The following is a 19,480-nucleotide window of genomic DNA, read 5'->3' as shown; positions in this document are numbered from 1 at the left end:
CTATTGTATTATATTTCTATGAGACTGTGACGAATTGCTGTGAGATCAGGCTGGGGTCGCTGCAGATGCAGAGTTTTCTCACTGAAAGCGTTTGTACAAATACATATTTATTTACAAAGACATTATAAACTTGAATGTTTCGAAGTCTTAAAAGTTATAACACGGAAATTTGCATGACATGTGCAGTGTAAATCAGGGGTTAAGCAATGCCTAATTAGGGCCCGAGCACCGATAGTGCGAGGACCCTCTTGGAATTGCTCAGTTTATTATTATTAGGGCCTGAGCACCGGAAGTGTGAGGACCCTATTGTATCTGCTCCGTTTATTAGGGCTCAAGCCTGGAGGGCGAGATCCCTATTGTTTTCCTTAGGATTATTAGGACTCAAGCCCAAAGGGCGAGATGCCTATTGTTTTCCTTAGGATTATTAGGGCCCGAACCAATGGGCGCAGGGCCCTCTTGTTCCCCTAAGGATTTTTCTTATTATTAGGGCTCAAGCCCGAAGGGGCGAAGAGCCCTATTGTTCCCTTAAGGATTATTAGGGCTCAAGCCCGAAGGGGCGAAGTGCCCTATTGTTCCCCTAAAGATTATTAGGGCCCGAGCACCGATGGTGTGAGGACCCTATTGTATCTGCTCTGTTTATTATTATTATTCTTATTCCGCTTCTTCTTCTCCAAAATGAATCGCATTTTTGAGGGCTTAAACATGCTCAAAAAGTCATGAAACTTTGCACACGCGTCAAACCTGGTGAAAATTTACGTCTGATATAGGATTCAGAAGAGGGTGTGGCGAAATGGCTCGACAGCACCACCTATACTAAGAAAATCAACAGCCTTCCAGCTATGTTTCACGTACATGCACAAAAATGGGCACATACATGTAACACAAATACCTACAAAAAAGACTCTTGGAGCAAAATTCTAAACCCAACAGGAAGTTGGTTATTTTTAATATTATGAGCAAATTTTGTGTAATTTTGGTCATTTCCATGCGTTGTATTTTAACGAACTCCTCCTAGAGATTTATTCAGATCAACACCAAATTTGGTACGCCTAATCTAAAGGCCTTTGCGATGTTAAATTGCGAAGATCTTGAGTTCCCTTTCGAGGGAACTTCAAACTGCGTCCTCTAGGGGGCGCTTTGGGGAACACCTCGTCGTGACCCGTGTCTGAAGCATACATTGAAAAAACATCAACTTGTTAGCCGGCGACAGCCTCCGACATCACTACCGGCGCGACTATAAATCAGCACCGGGAGAGCACGTCATCATCTTCTTTATCTTCACTGACTGTTTTGTTTGAAGTGTGCATCTGAAAGAACCGGTAAGGGCGATCTTTCTCTGTTTATCATGGCGACAACTAGCAAGCGTTTAGACGATGTGTGCATCCGTGTCGGCGTTGACACCCGATGACACACACATCTTTGCATCAATTGTTTGGGTGAAGAGCACGCACGCGATGTCTTTGAGGAGGCAATCTGCGTGCATTGTGAGCGTTTTTTCAATGGAAAAAGCTCCGCTCTCGTTCGTCTCTCTATTCTGAAAGAAAAAAGGCAAGCCATCTGCTTCCTGCAGTTCAGGATCTGTCCACACTGAGGCGTGGAAGAAAATGAGCTCGTGAGAATACAGGTGGATCTGACTGAATGGTTTAAAGAGGGACTTTCCCTTTCAAATGGAAAAGGGCGGCGGACGAGAGAGAGAGCCTTGGGAGGATGATGTTATATCTTTAACACTTTCTCATACTGAGGTTAGTGCTCTGCTGGGTTTTTACCCAGGAAAAGCAGGAGATATTTGAGGATGGTGAAGAAGCTGATGCTGAGCCTTCTCAATTCTCCTGCCCTGCGTATGTAGAGCTGTTGGAGGTTATTGAGCAAAAATTACCTTTTGACCATAGCCCTCCAGCTCAGGTGAGCCTTTCATTTGTGCATGATCTCCATACAGAGATTAAAAAGAAATGAAAGATGCCGTTTTCTTCTCGCATCCATCGGTTTCGGCATGAAAGTAATCTGCCGACATCGAGGTGATGCGCAAAAGCGGCTATGAGGGAATGCCCCCTGTAGAAAGAGCTACAATTTTATAAATAATTTATAAATAATTTTTTACCTGTGAAAATGTTTTCTTTCTGCAGGGGAAACATCCTCTCTTAATCTCCCTCCTTGCCATCTAAGCCCCTTCAGAAAATCATCTCGCTTAAATGGCAAGGCATACGCAGTAGCAGGTCAGGCTGTGGCTTTATTACACACAATGCTGGTGCTTCAAGCATATCAGACTGATCTGCTAAGAGACCTGGATAGAGGCAGGGGCCTTTTTCTGATCAGGTAGCTGAGCTGCACCGCACCACAGATCTCTCTCCGTGCTACCAAGCAGGCCGCCTCCGCCATGGGCAGGACTATGGCGGCCATGGTGGCAGTGGAGAGACATCCGTGGATGAACAGACATCGGGAGGAAAGAAAATGCTTTCTGCTCAATGCTCAGGTTTCGCCTTCTGAACTTTTTGGTATTTCCGTTGAGACGGCGATTTAAGAAGTTCAGGGAGACGAAGGCGCGCTCTGCTGCTTTCAGATCCTTCATTCCACGAAGGTCCAGGTCTGAGCCCAAACAACATAGGGGTCCTGGTCTGTCTCGATCTGAGGATCAAAGATGGGCACAGAAGGCTAGTGTCGCAAATCGCGCTCCCCCCCACCTGCGGGCAGGGGTTAGAGGAATCGTGGGTCACAAGGAGGTAAGCAGAACCTAAGGGGTATGATCTAGACGAGGCAGCGTTCTCGTCCGAATCGGAGTGATACCAGGGTATCTACTCGTTACCTTTGGAGATTTTTAACCCTCTGGAGTATAAGAGGTTATCAGGAGAAAATAGTCTCATAACGCATAGATGCGTTAATCAACTTCAGAGGGTTAAACTTCTGCTTTTTTCCTCCCCTTCCTAATTCCCCTGTAACCACCAGCTTTCCACCTGATCGAGGTTAGGTGGAAACCTCTCGCATAACAGTCTCCTATGCTGGACCTATAATGTTTTTTGTGGTTCTATGTACATAGCAACCACCTGACTGATGGTCTAGACTAAAAGGATGCGCCCCTTGAGCGGGGCTCTGGCGTAGGAGGGTGGGTGAGTAAATATTACGCTCTCTGTATATACTTATGTGTATTTAATTGCTGGTGGTTACGTGTCTACTAATAAACTCTGTGAGTTTCCTTTGCAGTGCTCAGTTACAGTGTTTACTAAACACTCGCCAGCACCAGCCATCCGGCTTCATGTTCCGGTATTAGGCGGCTGAGATCACAGGTTTCTGAGGGAGCCTCCTCGATCATCAGGCCTGGCACAGCACTGCAGGGAATTTCTCAGGTGATGCTCCCCTCATCCGAGGTTTGTAAAATTGAGCTTGCCTCTCCCGTGAGATTCAGCACCTATGCGATGCTTAGGAACCTTTAAGTACACACGCTAAGCTTTGTGTACTTTCTCAAAACCACATGGTGGTCAGTGTGCACGTGAACACTTTGCGCACTTTCTAAAAATCCACAAGTGGTAAGTTTGCACGCACTCTGCAAACTTTCTGAAATCTTGTACGATAAGGGTTATGTGCTCTGCTTCGTTCCCTTTCTTGAGATGATCAGACCTTGGTTCCTTGGGCTCCATTCAGCCAGTGTGTATTTGTTTATACACCTCAAGCATCGCTTCCCTCAACATGAGGGGCTATTTGGGTGATTCTCGTGGTAATTTAGCAGCACTCCCCTTTTTCCAAAAAAGGGTCACCTATGAGCGCGCTACTCTGAGCTCGGAGTTCTCCTCTCGTATGAGACGGAGTTCTCTGTTTTTTCCCCAGAGCGCTCCAGTATTGTTTCCATAGATCGAGTTGATGGCTCTCAATCATACTGTTTTGAGATGCAACATTCCATCTATGAGTTGCTCTATCGGAGTGCCACGAGACCCCTCCTTAGAACAGTATTTGAAAATCCATGCTATGGTAAGTGTGCACGTGTAGTCTTTGCACACTTTCTGAAATCCACACTGTGGTAAGTTCCCACGCTAGTATTCTGCGTTCTTTCTAAAAATCTCATATGGTGAGGGCTTTGCGCGGTTGCTTCGTGCCCTTTCTTGCGTTGGTAAAAGCCCCGTTCATCTTGGGCGCCACTCCACCCATGTATCCTCGGATACCTATCTAAACAAGGTGTTGCTACTAGAGAACTGTTGAGACAGCTCTTTCAGCAAGCTTATGCGTAAGCTAGCGGTAGCCCCTGTGTGACAGGCAAGACTTGGTACAAATGCTAGGTTCTTAGCCAGTATCTATCCTGATTCCAACCCTTCAACTTTACCCTGTGCCGAGGCCCTAACAATTAGGTTGGGTATGTAGCTTAGGCCTTTTGGCCATAAGGGGTACTGTCACAGACAGCCGTCTAAATGTCCCAGGGGCAACTCCCATGGAAATGGTAGAGTTGGTACTTAGTGCTCGCCATGATTCTGGCCTGCATTCCCCTCAGCATGGCGGCATGGGTATACTTTTCCCCAAAGTGCCCCCTAGAGGACGCAGTTCGAAGTTCCCTCGAAAGGGAACTGTCTCAGGTTACGTATGTATCCATGGTTCCCTGAGTAGGGAACGAGACACATCGTCCTCTATCTCCCTGCAATGCCTCGGACGCAAGCTTCAGACGAAGAACATGATGATGTGCTCTCCCGGTGCTGATTTATAGTCGCGCCGGTAGTGACGTCGGAGGCTGTCGCTGGCCAACAAGTCGGTGTTTTTTCAATGTATGCTTCAGACACGGGTCACGACGAGGTGTTCCCCAAAGCGCCCCCTAGAGGTCGCAGTGTCTCGTTCCCTACTCAGGGAACCATGGTTACATACGTAACCTCAGAAAGTTTTCGTTGAAGGGCGTGTCCGTGGCGGCCTGGCGAATTTTGATGATTCGCCATGAAAAATGAAGTTGCTATAACTCAGACATACAATGTCCAATCTGCCACAAACTTCACATGTTTGATAAGACTCCGAACCTGAACAGATTGACATGCCCATATTCAGTTATAGTCATAGCGCTACCTATTGGCAACAGGAAGTGACATATTTTACGCTGCGACGAACTACTCCTAGAAATTTTATGACATCAATGTCTTTTTTGTGGTCAGTCTAATCAAAAGGCCTGTGCAATGTTCAGTTGTGAAGATCTTGAGTTTTCATTTAAAGGCTTGTCCATGGCGCCGTGACGAAGTTTGATGTCTCGCCATGGGAATAAAAGATGTTGTAACTCAGGCATAAAATGTTCGATCTTCCCCAAACTCCACATGTTCGATAAGAGTCCTGGCCTGAACACATCTGAAGGCCAATATTCCATTAGAATGATAGCGCCACCTGCTGGCAACAGGACGACTGGCACATATAAATGATTTTGACATATTACACTTATATTTACAACTTTAAATGCATATTTCTCGCAGTTCAACAATTTACTAAAACACACACTTGCATATATTTATATGAAACTCAGTACACTTATAGATCTCATTGAGCTGAACAACTTTCTATGTCATAGGCTTCGCCCAACAGGAAGTCAGCTATTCAGGGCTGTTTAAAAAAGCATGCTCTGGAATTTGATATACTTGTCATAGGTTTTTTAATTGATTGCCACCAAACTCAGTCAACATGATCTCAAGACATTGGGGATGAAAAATTGCCAGGGGGTTTTTGATATCTCGAACGGTTTGCCCGTGGCGTTGAATTTAGGGCAAAAAATGTGAAACAGGAAATGCCTAATAACATCCACATACATTGCCTGAGTTTGATCAAACTTCATCGGTTTGTTCGATGTATGATACCGATCGTATATATGTGACTATTAAGAGTCAATGTTATAGCGCCACCAACTGGCAGCAGCAATTGAGTCATTTCCAAAATGCTTTGAATTCAGCATCTTATTTTTACTCGATTTGCTTCAAACTTCGTCAAAATAATGACAAAACATGGCCGATGTAAATCTGTTGTGGGGATATTGATATCTTATATAATGTTGCCATGGCAACGTGTCAAGCTTGAATATTCTGTTATGGGGATTTTGAGGCAGATAACCTCAGATTTACATGAAACTCAAAACACATATCATTATTATTGATAGCTAGACAATGGAAAAAGCTTTTAAAAGGGCGTGGAAAAGGCACTCTATAGCGCCACCTTTTGTCAAAAGTGGGGGGGTTAGTTTTAGCTACAGACACCAAACTCGGTACGTATATTGTTCTTATCAAGACGGACAACTTTCTAATTCACTGTTAGCTACTACAACAGGAAGTCGGCTATTTTGATTTGAAAATGGATTTTTGAAAAAATTGAGCTGTGATTTAATGCATACTCCTCAGAGGAAAAGTTCACTATACTCACCAAACTTTGTCTACATGTTGCAAAAACATTGAGGAACTTAAATTGCAAACGGATTTTGGTTAGCTTGAACGGTTTTGTCGTGGGGATTTTTTGAAATGACAGTAAAAAGGGAATCATTAATTGTCTTGTATTTTTAAATTGCAGCTTCCAAACACTTAAAAGCATTTTTTCATACAGAGATCAAATCATTCTGAGGAAATATGCATAGTTTCGTGACTTTACAACACTGTATGATTAAAAGAAAATTAAAAAACTGTCAGACATCTCAACTCACTCTGTCCCTCTGTTTGAGGAATGTTTGTGTGCTGACTGAGTGTGTGTGTGTGTGTGTGTGTGTGTGTGTGTGTGTGTGTGTGTGTGTGTGTGTGTGTGTGTGTGCGTGTGTGTGAGAGAGAGAGAGTGGGGGGTGGGCATGAGCTTTGTGGCAGACAGACAGAGAGAGAGAAAGAGAGAAAGAGAGAAAGAGAGACTTAAACATCTCTTTAATTACCAGAAAAAAAACTGTATTTTAAATTGTTTTTTTTGTTGTTGTTGTTGCTAATTGTGCTGTTTTCATTACAGCTTAAGAAATCTCTTAGGCCTTATCCTTTTCTGACAGTTTCAGGAATTAAAAAAACATTCTAAAAATACTTATTTGTGCTGCAAATAATAATTTCAAACTCATTTGATACTGACCTCTGACACCCTGTGACATGACATTTATCTGATTTTACATAATCTCATGGATGTAACAGTAAAACTGTTCAGCTCACAGATGAAGACTAAGCTGTAATGCAAGCAAAACTATTTCACAAATGTTTATAACTGATTGCCATATATATTTTCACTGTTTTTTTTTTTATTTTATTTTATGTAAAATCATTTTCTAACTGTTTTAAATTCATTTTAAATAAGTACAGTTTTAATCATTTTAAAAGTTTTAAAATTGCTTGTTTTATTCTTGTTATTATTTTTCTTCATTACTATTTTACTTTCTTTTATGTAAAGCACTTTGAATTACGATTGTGTACGAAATGTGCTATATAAATAAACTTGCCTTGCCTTGCCTTGCCTTGCCTTGCCTTGCCTTGCCTTGCCTTGCCTTGCCTTATAGGTCAATAAAATCATAACAAAACACTTTTAAATTATTTAAGGATTTGGTAACACTTTAAAATAATGTCTCATTTGTTAACATTAGTAAATGCATTGGTAACACTTCATAATAGCTGCACTCATTAGCTAAGCATTAGTAAATAGTCAGTTCATGCTTTATATAGCCTTCTCCCAAAATTAATAGTCGTTAGTAAGCATTTTATAAATACAGCTAAAATTAAATTGTTCATGGTTTATATGCACATTTATTTTGAGGAGATTAAAGGCTGTAATCTTCCAAAAAAATAAATAAATAAATAGTAAATAAACAAACACAGAACTCAGAAATATTTATTTCAAGATGCAATAAAAGAAAACTGTACACTTGAATTTAAATATATATATATATATATATATAATTGCATAAGTTTATATTTATTTTTTTTTATCAAGTGTACAGCTGTACAGTTTAATTTTTTGCATCTTGAAAAAAATATTTCTGTGTTCTTTATCCCTCTGTGTTGTGTTTAACTTTTCAGTTTGGAAGATCAATGATTCTTTAAATCTCCTTTGTGAATGCTTTAAATGTATAAATAGTCCTAACTTTAGATGAGCTCATAAAAATAGATAGCTGGCAATTACTAAATGTTTTATAAAAACCTGACTTTATCGTGAATTACAGCTGGAATATATGTCAATAAAGCAGTTATAAGCAAACTGACCAACTATTATGATGTGTCTAAATAATAAGATTTATATATTTACACTAAAATAGTTAATTAATCTTTTAATTTCACTTTCTTAATGATCTCATAAACCACTGACAACTCCTTAATAACTGCTTTGTAAATAATGCAATAATTTATAAATGATAAATTGATCCTTAAAGTATGAAAAAATACAATGATTGAACTTTATAGATATCCTCAATTACAAAATATTTATAGCTGTATTTATGAACTGCTTAATAATGCCTATTAAAGGAGTGCTATTATGCTTTTTCACTTTTTCAACTTTAGTTAGTCTGTAATGTTGCTGTTTCAGCATAAAAAAGTTCTGCAAAGTTACAAAGCTGAAAGTTCAATTCAAAAGGAGATATTTTATTTAACAAAAATCACTTTTTAAAAACTACAACGAACAAATTGTTTGGACTACAACAAGCATTTTCCGGGATATGTGATAACACAAATATTGACGAATGGGATGTGAAAAAAGACTGGAAGAGAAAAAAAAACTCCTTATAAGACATTTTACTCAGACTGAAAAAAACAAAATTATTAGATCCTCATGAGAAATAGTCAAAATTAGATCACTACATTAATTGCAAAGAAAAGACATGACCACTGGACAGCAAAATGCTTACTGGGTCAGAAGGGTCAGAAAAAAAAAAAGGTGGAGAAGAACTGAAACACGTAAACTGCAAAATAATTAAGAATTAAAGTGAAGAATTAGGTGTGAAACAATCAGGGTGTCATGGAGACGAACCCCGTGATTCCCTCTGCTGGCCACACACGCATCCATCCATTCATTTACACTGACTACACTACATTTCCCACAAGCCCCGTCCTTGGACTCTGATCACGATCACAAGTGTAATTCATCAGGACTGTGTATATAAGCTGGACTATCACAACAGTTCAACGCGAAGTCTTGATTTGCTGTGTCTGTAATTTCTGAGCGTTACTACCCGTGTTTGTTTTCCTGTTGCCGATCCTGTTTGATATCCTTTACGTACCTTTGCTGCCTACCTACTGACCCTTGCTTGTTACTGGATTTTGATTCTCTGTTCTCCCTATGTTGCTGATATTGCTGGTACTGACCATTGCCTGTACGACTACGAGTTTCTGCAATAAAGCCTGCATATGGATCCCATGTCGAGTTCTGGGTCATTACAGAAGACTTCGCCATTACCAGATCCAGTGGCTTATGAAGGTCTTCATACCACCATGGCGGCCCAAGCCAGTCAGATCGCTGCTAACCAGTTTCAGCTGAATCGACTGACGTCTATCACTTGGGAACTCGTCAAAGCCGTTCAGAGTCTACATACAGCTCCCGCGGCCACACCAACACCGGAGGCATCCGCCATTGCCCACGCTGCAGGGACGCCTTCCCAGGTTAATCCCCGTCTCGCTTTCCCGGAGAAATTCAACGGTGACGCCAGCAAGTGTAAGGGATTTCTGTTACAATGCTCATTGTTTGTTGAACAGCAACCCACGCTGTATACTACTGATACTGGGAAGATCGCCTTTGTTTGTTCACTGCTGACTGAGAAAGCACTGGAATGGATTACTGCTGTATGGGGCTCTGATGGATCTGCATTCTCTTCCTTTCATGACTTCTTACATCAGTTCAGGGCAGTATTCGATCATCCTAAGGAGGGAAAGGGAGCTGGAGATCGCTTATTGGAATTATCGCAAGGCAGAATGATGGCGGCTGATTATGCTCTACGATTTCGCACACTGGCGGCACAAACCAACTGGGTGAACGACACGTTAAAGGTACTCTTCTGCAAGGGTCTGAATTATGATCTTCAAGATGAGCTAGCATGCAGAGACGAGGGCAGAGATCTTAATAGTTTCATTGAGCTTACCATTTCCATTGACAATCTGCAACGTACCTGACGATCCAGTTCTCGTCGCACTGACCATCCAGTTTTCACGCCGTCTCATGAATCTACTGAACCCATGCAGATTAACACTTACCATCTGTCTTTTGAGGAGAGAGATCGGCGCATCTCTAATAGACTATGCATGTACTGTGGCTTGCCTGGCCATCAACGTAACAACTGCCCTACTCGTGCATCTACCTCCTCACAACGCTCGGTGAGTACTCCTCTCACCTCCATGTGTGATACCCAGTGTGTGAGTATTCCAGTAGAATTATGAATAAACGACAAACAAATTATTACCTCTGCTTTACTCGATTCTGGGGCTGCTGGCAATTTCATTTCTGAGGAGTTTGCTAAGAGATACGACATTCGACTGATTTCATGCTCTACCTCTCTCTCAGTGGAGACAATAGATGGTCGGCCATTGGGTTCTGGATCCATCACCCACCTCACTCGCAAAATCTTGATGGCGGCTGGATTACTTCACAAGGAGAGGATTCAATTCTACGTTCTCCCCACATCTCACACTCCCATGATTCTTGGATTACCCTGGTTATGTCTGCATAATCCACAGATTTCCTGGAGAGAGGGCCAAATCGTAAAATGGAGAAGTCATTGTCAACAGAACTTTCTTTCTCTGGTCAAACCCATTCCTGTCTGTTCTGTGTCACTCTCTCCAGCACGAGAGTCCATTCTTGACCTTCCAGAGGAATATGCTGATCTTATGGAGGCTTTCAGTAAGGAGCAAGCCAACACCTTACCTCCTCACCGCAAATATGACTGTGCAATCGATCTTCTGCCAGGGCATTCTCTTCCAAAGGGTCGCATCTTCCCCTTGTCTCAACTGGAGTCCGAAGCCATGAAGGATTACATCAATGAAGAACTCCAGAAAGGTTTCATTAGACCGTCCACATCCCCTGCTTCATCCGGGTTCTTCTTCGTGAAGAAGAAGGATGGTGGTCTCCGTCCTTGCGTTGATTATCGTGGACTAAACAAAATGACTGTTAAATTCAGATACCCACTTCCGTTGGTTCCTTCAGCCCTTGAACAGCTTCGCACTGCCCAATACTACACCAAGCTGGATCTGAGGTGTGCTTACAATCTCATTCGCATTAGAGAGGGAGATGAATGGAAGACAGCCTTCTCCACAACCACTGGACACTACAAATATCTTGTGATGCCGTTCGGACTGGTCAATAGTCCATCTGTGTTTCAGTCATTCATCAACGAGGTCTTCAGGGACATGCTGAACAAATCTGTGATCGTGTATATTGACGACATCCTAATCTATTCCAACACACTCCCTGAACATGTACAACACGTCCGATCAGTTCTTCAGCACCTAATCAAGTACCAGTTATATGCCAAGGCTGAGAAATGTGAATTCCACACGACTTCCACCACATTCTTGGGGTACATAATCAGTCCCGGAGGGGTGGCCATGGACGAGAGGAAGGTCACCGCCGTTCTTAACTGGCCTAAACCCGCAACCCTCAAGGAATTACAGCGATTTCTAGGATTCGCGAACTTCTACAGAAGGTTCATCAGAAACTTCAGTACGGTTGTCGCCCCACTTACTTCAATGGTCAAAAAAGGAACTCACCGACTACAATGGTCCGAACCCACTCACAAGGCATTTCAAACCCTGAAGCAACGATTCAGCAACGCACCCATCCTCTGCCACCCTGACCCTTCATTACCTTTCGTTGTCGAGGTGGACGCATTAAAAACCGGTATCGGAGCTATCCTGTCCCAGCAATTACAGTGTCGGGGACCGGGAACTTCTTGCCATGAAGGCAGCCTTCGAGGAGTGGAGGCACTGGCTAGAGGGATCCACGCACCCGTTTACAGTACTGACAGATCATAAGAACCTGGAATACTTACGCACCGCCAAACGCCTTTACCCTCGCCAAGCTAGATGGTCCCTGTTCTTCACCCGATTCGACTTCTCTGTAACTTATCGACCCGGCTCCAAGAACACCAAAGCGGATGCTCTCTCACATCAATTCGAGGAGGAGGACATTCCAATAGATCCAGAACCCATTCTGCCTTTTCATGTAGTAGTTGCCCCCATTCAATGGGACATCATGACTCTGCTGCAACAATACAGGGAGCAGAACGAAACCCCTGTGGCCTGCCCAGTCGACAGAATCTTCGTCCCTGAACATCTTCGTGATCAGGTCATCAGTCAAGTTCACTGCCATCCATCATCCGGTCATCCAGGTATCACAGCCACCATTAATCAGCTGGAGAATTGCTTCTGGTGGGAATCACTACACAAGGACACAACCAACTACATACAGCAGTGCAACAACTGTACCATCAACAAATCATCCAAACAATCTCCCGCCGGCCTCCTTCAACCACTCCCCATTCCACAATGACCATGGTCTCACATTGCCATAGACTTCATTACGGATCTTCCCAATTCACAAGGCCACACTGCCATACTTACCATCATTGATCGATTCTCCAAGGCCTGCAGACTCATTCCACTACCCAAACTACCCACAGCTCTCCAGACTGCAGAACATCTTTGCAATTGGGTCTTTCGGTTATACGGCTTACCCGAAGACATCGTGTCAGACCGAGGACCTCAATTCACATCTCAACTATGGTCAGCCTTCTTCAAAGCCCTGAATGTCAATGTCAGTCTCACCTCTGGTTATCATCCCCAGGCCAACGGACAAGTGGAGAGGCTCAACCAGGAATTGAATCGCTTCCTTAGAACCTACTGCAATCAGAATCAGGACGATTGGGCACGATACTTACTATGGGCAGAATATGCACAGAACTCCCTTCTCAAACCCTCAACTGGTCTGACTCCCTTCAAATGTGTACTGGGGTTCCAACCGCCAATGTTCCCATGGTCAGGGGAGCCAACGGACGTGCCGGCCGTAAACGATTGGATGACGCGCAGTGAGGAGGTTTGGAATCGGGCTCATGTTCACCTTCAACACGCTGTTCGAAGGCAAAAGGAGCAAGCGGACCGCAGAAGGCGCCCAGGTCCCAACTACAAGCCGGGTCAATGGGTGTGGCTATCAACACGGGATCTTTGTCTCCGGCTTCCATGCCGCAAACTGAGTCCAAGGTACGTGGGTCCATTCCAGATCATCAGACAAATAACCCCAGTTTCCAAACCGGTTAGCACTTCCTAACACATACCGTATTTCTCCTACTTTTCATGTATCATTGCATCAACACGCTGCTGGTCCCAGAGACGAGGGAGAGGGGAGGTCCCGTGAACAGGCCCCTCAACCCATCACCATTGAGGGCGAGGAGGCTTACCTAGTCCAGGAATTATTCAGGATTCCAGATGGCGGGGAAGAGTCCTGCAGTACCTGGTCTACTGGGAGGGGTACGGTCCAGAGGAATGCTCTTGGGTAAATTCTGAGGATATTCTAGACCCCAATCTCATCGTTGAATTTCATCGCTTACACCCTGAAAGACCGGCCCCTTGACCTCGTGGTAGACCCCGATGTCGTTTGCCTCCTCGCGCCAGGAGTAGCTCGCAGGGGGGAGCTCTGTCACGGAGACGTGAACCTGAATACTGACACACACGCATCCATCCATTCATTTACACTGACTACACTACATTTCCCACAAGCCCCGTCCTTGGACTCTGATCACCATCACAGGTGCAATTCATCAGGACTGTGTATATAAGCTGGACACCAGTCTATCACAACAGTTCAACGCGAAGTCTTGATTTGCTGTGTCTGTCATTTCTGAGCGTTACTACCCGTGTTTCAAGTGTGTTTGTATACACTTGAATTTATATATATATATATATATATATATATATATATTAGGGGTGTAACAATACACGTATTCGTATTGAACCGTTCGGTACGAGGCTTTCGGTTCGGTACGCGGTACGCATTATGGACCGAACGGTTCGTTGGACTAATTAATTATATTTGGAAAATAAAAAAAATTGTGAAATATAATGATATGCGTTCAACAAGGTAGCCTAATAACCCAAACGACGTAACAGGCAACGCCCCTGACTCCCCCGAAGAAGAAAAAAACACCAACTTATATGTTTATGTTAGGCTACTCAGTCAGGCGCTCGCTCACTCAGTAATACACGCTGAAGGCTCGTTGCAAAATGGCAAATGCGTTTAACAGACCAGAAATAGAAGATCCTCCAATAACCAACAGGTCTGGTGTTTGGGTGCACTTTGGATTTCCTGTAAGCTATAATGGTGATGGCAAGAGAGTGGTGGATAAAAAAAACGATATGTCGCATCTAGGGTACACCAGCGGGAAAAAAGGAGAAACATACACGCAACAAACTATCCCCGCAGCATTTAGACAGATATATCCAACGGATTCAAACAGGGCAAAAGACATCACCACGGCGATTGGTAGGCTACATTTACGTTATAGCCGCGGATATGAGAACTTACTATTTACCATTGATTCTATCATCACCATTATAGCTTACAGGGAATCCAAAGTGCACCCAAACACCAGACCTGTTGGTTATTGGAGGATCTTCTATTTCTGGTCTGTTAAACGCATTAGCCATTTTGCAACGAGCCTTCAGCGCGTACTGAGTGACCGAGCGCCTTACTCTGTAGTGGAAAACGTAGGTTTTAAGAACATGCTTAATGTAATTGAGCCCCTTTACAATATTCCTTCACGAGCCCATTTCAGACAGACCGTAATTCCTGCTTTGTTCCAAAAAACATAAGCCCTATAGAGAACCAATTGAGTAAAAACACACTCAATATAAAGAGTTATAGAGTTCCATATAAAAAGTTACATCTTTGTATTTTCTCATAACTAATATAACATTTTCATTTTTTTTGTCAGAAGAAAGCAGGCTGGATTCAGATGCGGGTAAACTCAAGGCTTTATTCACAAAGCGGAGACAGAGAAGATGAGTAACGTTTCACAGGTTTCACTCGCAGTGACAGGATGAACAGCAGATGAGTCACGTTTCACAGGTTTCACTCGCAGTGACAGGATGAACAGCCTATGAGTCACGTTTCACAGGTTTCACTCGCAGTGACAGGATGAACAGCAGATGAGTCACGTTTCACAGGTTTCACTCGCAGTGACAGGATGAACAGCAGATGCTACTAGGAGCTCTGGGCTTGTAAGAACTAGGGCAGAGAAATCAGCTAAACACACTGGAGCCTGAGGACAAGACACGACAGGGTGAGTACAAAGAGCTGCTAGATGATCGGAGCTATAGGTACAAATAACAACAGTCTGACAATAGACAGAGAAACACAGGGAATAATAAAGGGGAAAAATTAGAAGGACATAGAGAACAGGTGGCGAGCAATTAAGGTTAACAACGGGGAAACAAGGAAGGCGGGGAAAACACAAACAGGCAGACGCGGTGAGCTGTCAAACCATCCCAACACACACACACCCATACCAAAAAGACAGATGATTAGCCCCGAGACCCGACAGTTGCCCCCCTCCCAGGAGCATCCCCTGGCGCTCTAGGAAGGGGCCTACCTCGATGCCGCCGGAAGTCCTCAATCAACGAGCGGTCCAGAATGTCCCGGGACGGCACCCAACACCTCTCCTCTGGACCATACCCCTCCCAGTCCACAAGATACTGAAACCCCCTGCCGCGGCGCGGCTCATCGAGTAATTTCTTAACCGTATAGGTAGGAGATCCATCCACAAGCAGGCAGGATTAAGGGGGGAAGAGAACACAGGCTTGACCCTGGAAACATGAAACACCGGGTGAACCCGACCAAGAGTAGGAGGGAGCTTGAGCCTGATCGCCACCGGACTAACCACCTTGGTGATGCGGAATGGCCCAATGAATCTGGGTGCCAGCTTACGAGAAGGCACCCGGAGAGGCAGATCCTTGGTAGAGAGCCAAACCCGTTGACCACACACATAGGCAGGAGGAGAGGACCAGGTTCTGCCAGAGGTTCTGCCAGAGGTTTGGACCAAAATCCTCCAGACTTTCTCCCAGGTGTGACGGCAGCGCTGGACGAAAGCCAGGGCGGATGGAACAGCTGCGTCGGGTTCCTGTGATGGGAACAGAGGTGGATTATAACCAACAGCACACTCAAAAGGGGACATACCTGACGTGGCCGCAGGAAGGGTGTTATGAGCGTATTCTGCCCAGGAGAGCTGTTGACACCAGGAACTCGGATTGTTGGATGCTAGACAGCATTCTTCCTAGATCCTTGTTGGCCCGCTCACACTGCCCATTGGTCTGAGGATGAAAACCAGAAGACAGACTTGCAGAGGCCCCAATCTGTCTACAAAATTCCCTCCAGAACCGGGAGACGAACTGGGGACCCCTATCTGAAACCAAATCTACCGGTAACCCGTGGAGACAGAAGACGTGATCCACCACCAGTTGGGCGGTCTCCCAGGCGGAGGGCAGCTTGGGCAGGGGAATAAAATGAACCGCTTTGGAAAAAGCGATCCACCACCGTGAGAACTACAGTGTTTCCCTTTGACAGAGGAAGCCCAGAGACAAAATCAAGGGCAATGTGTGACCAAGGACGGGAAGGGATAGGGAGAGGATGCAGTAGACCATCAGGAGGGCGATTGACAGGCTTACTCTGGGCACATGTGGGGCAGGCCAACACAAACTGTCTAATATCTGCGGCCATAGTAGGCCACCAAAAACGCTGTCGGATGGCAGACAACGTTCTCCGAATACCTGGATGGCAGACTAACCTGGATGAGTGACCCCACTCAAGGACCTCAGAGCGCAGCGCAGCCGGCACCGGCAACCTGCCCGCCGGACACTCTCCCGGCACCTGCACCCCTCGACCGGCCTCCTCAACTCGCTGCTCGATACCCCACGAAAGAGCCCCGACCACCACCCCCTCCGGAAGGATGGCCTCGGCCGCAAACTCCCCCCCCCCGGAGCACCGAACAGGCAAGAGAGGGCATTGGGCTTGGTGTTCTTAGATCCCGGCCGGTACGAGAGGGTGAAGTTGAATCTGGCAAAGAAGAGCGCCCAGCAGGCCAGATGCGAGCTCAGCCTCTTGGCCGAACGGATGTATTCTAGGTTCTTGTGATCCGTCCAGACCAAGAAGGGCTGCGCTGACCCCTCCAACCAATGACGCCACTCACCCAAGGCCAATCGTACCGCCAGCAGCTCTCTGTTGCCGATGTCATAGTTACGTTCTGCAGGGCTGAGACGACGAGAGAAGAATGCACAAGGATGAACCTTCCCATCATGGAGGGAACGCTGAGATAGAACTGCGCCAACCCCAATGTCCGAAGCATCAACCTCGACAATGAACTGGGCCTCCGGATCTGGAACCATCAGAACAGGTGCAGAGACAAAACGGGACTTTAAAATTTCAAAGGCTACCTGCGCTTCCCGGTTCCACCTGAAGGACACCTTAGTGGAGGTTAAGGCTGTCAGCGGTGCAGCGATCTGACCAAAATTCCGGATGTATCGCCGGTAGAAGTTGGCAAAACCCAGGAAACGCTGCAGAGCCTTCCGGGAGTCAGGGACCGGCCACTGGGCAACAGCTTCAATCTTAGCGGGATCAGGCTTGATCCCCTCCGTAGAAATAATGTGGCCAAGGAACGTAACTGACTCAGCGTGGTATTCACACTTCTCCGCCTTGACAAACAACTGGTTCTCTAGTAACCGCTGGAGAACCCGTCTAACATGCTGGGTGTGTAATTGGAGAGAAGAGGAGAAAATTAAAATATCATCCAAATACACAAAGACAAATTGATTAATCGTGTCACCCAACACGCTGTTGACGAGTCCCTGGAAAACGGCTGGAGCATTGGTAAGACCAAACGGAAGAACCAAGTACTCGTAGTGTCCCGAAGGGGTGTTAAATGCCGTCTTCCACTCATCCCCCTCCCGAATGCGCACCAAGTGGTAGGCGTTGCGCAGGTCTAACTTGGTGAAGACCCGAGCTCCCTGCAATAATTCAAAATCAGAAGACATTAAAGGTAGGGGGTACCTGTTCTTGATAGTAATGTCATTCAAACCTCTGTAATCAATACAGGGGCGCAGGGAGCCGTCCTTCTTCTGAACAAAGAAAAACCCTGCACCAGCGGGAGAGGAGGAATGGCGGATGAGCCCAGCCTGAAGTGACTCACGTATGTACTTGTCCATGGCCTCTCTTTCAGGACCTGAAAGGGAATATAAACGACCCTTAGGCGGAGAAGAGCCCGGGAGGAGATCAATGGCACAGTCGTAGGGGCGATGCGGAGGTAGCGAGGTGGCCCGGGCCTTACTGAAGACCGCCCGAAGATCACGGTACTCCGCCGGAACACCAGTCAGGTCAGAGGGATCCTCCTGAGGAACACAAGACACAGAGACAGGACGAAAAACAGCACCCAAACATGACACGTGACAAGACTGACTCCAGGCTAAAACAGAATTACCGACCCAATCAATGTGGGGATTGTGCTTGTGCAACCATGGGTGTCCCAGAACTAAAGGAGCCTTAGGGGAATCAATAATAAAAAGTTCAATCTGCTCATGATGGCTGCCAGCAATCTGAAGATCTATCTTGGGAGTGACGTGGGTGATTGTGGTAAGGGGACGGCCAGCTAATGACCATGCTGATACGGGACTAACCAAAGGAAGAAGCGGTATTCTCCAATGTTGAGCAGAGGCAGCATCAAGGAAGTTCCCCCCCAGCCCCTGAGTCCAGAAGGGCGAGTCCAGTGTGTGAATGACTCTGGAAGGAGAGTTGGAACGGCAGCTGAGTGCGTGTTGCAGGAGAGCTTGAGCTGAGAACTGTGCCCACCAGGACTCTCCGCCTCACTGGTGGACCCTGGCCCTTTAAGGGGCACTGAAGGGCGAAGTGGCCTCCCTTGCCGCAGTATAGACACGCCCCCGACGACAGACGCTCCTGCTTCTGCCATGGTGTAAGCCGTAGACGACCCAACTGCATGGGCTCCTCCTCCGAGGGCTCTCGGCTGGCTGAACTGGCTGAAGAGGACTCTAGGTGGCGCCACGGGACGGGTGTTTGCTGTTGTTTGCGGCGCCGGCTGAGACGACCCTCAATACGGAGCGCGAGATTAATGAGTTGATCCAATTCCCGCGGGAGCTCTATGGCCGCGAGTTCATCAGAAATGGCGAAATCCAACCCTTCAAGAAAACGAGCGCGCAGCGCGCTCTCATTCCAGCCACATGCCGCAGCTAAAGTCTGGAACTGGATGGCATAATCAGTGATGGAGCTCCTCCCCTGAGACAGTCGTGATAACTGGGCCGCCGCCTCGTCCCCCTGAGCAGAGTGATCAAACAATTTGGCCATCTCTTGACTGAAATCCGCGAAGGTGGCACAACAGGAAGCCCGCGATCTCCATATGGCGATCCCCCATTCGCGGGCACGGCCCGAGAGGAGTGTAAGGACGTAAGCCACTTTGGTCTCTTCATTTGCGTAACGCCGGGGCTGCAGAGAAAACACCAGCGAGCATTGGGAGAGAAACGCTTGACAGGCGTTAGGATCGCCATCGTAGACCGGC

Source organism: Carassius carassius, chromosome 42, assembly GCF_963082965.1.
Source record: "Carassius carassius chromosome 42, fCarCar2.1, whole genome shotgun sequence".
In the NCBI taxonomy this organism is placed as follows: Eukaryota; Metazoa; Chordata; class Actinopteri; order Cypriniformes; family Cyprinidae; genus Carassius; species Carassius carassius.
This window is presented reverse-complemented; position numbering follows the sequence as displayed.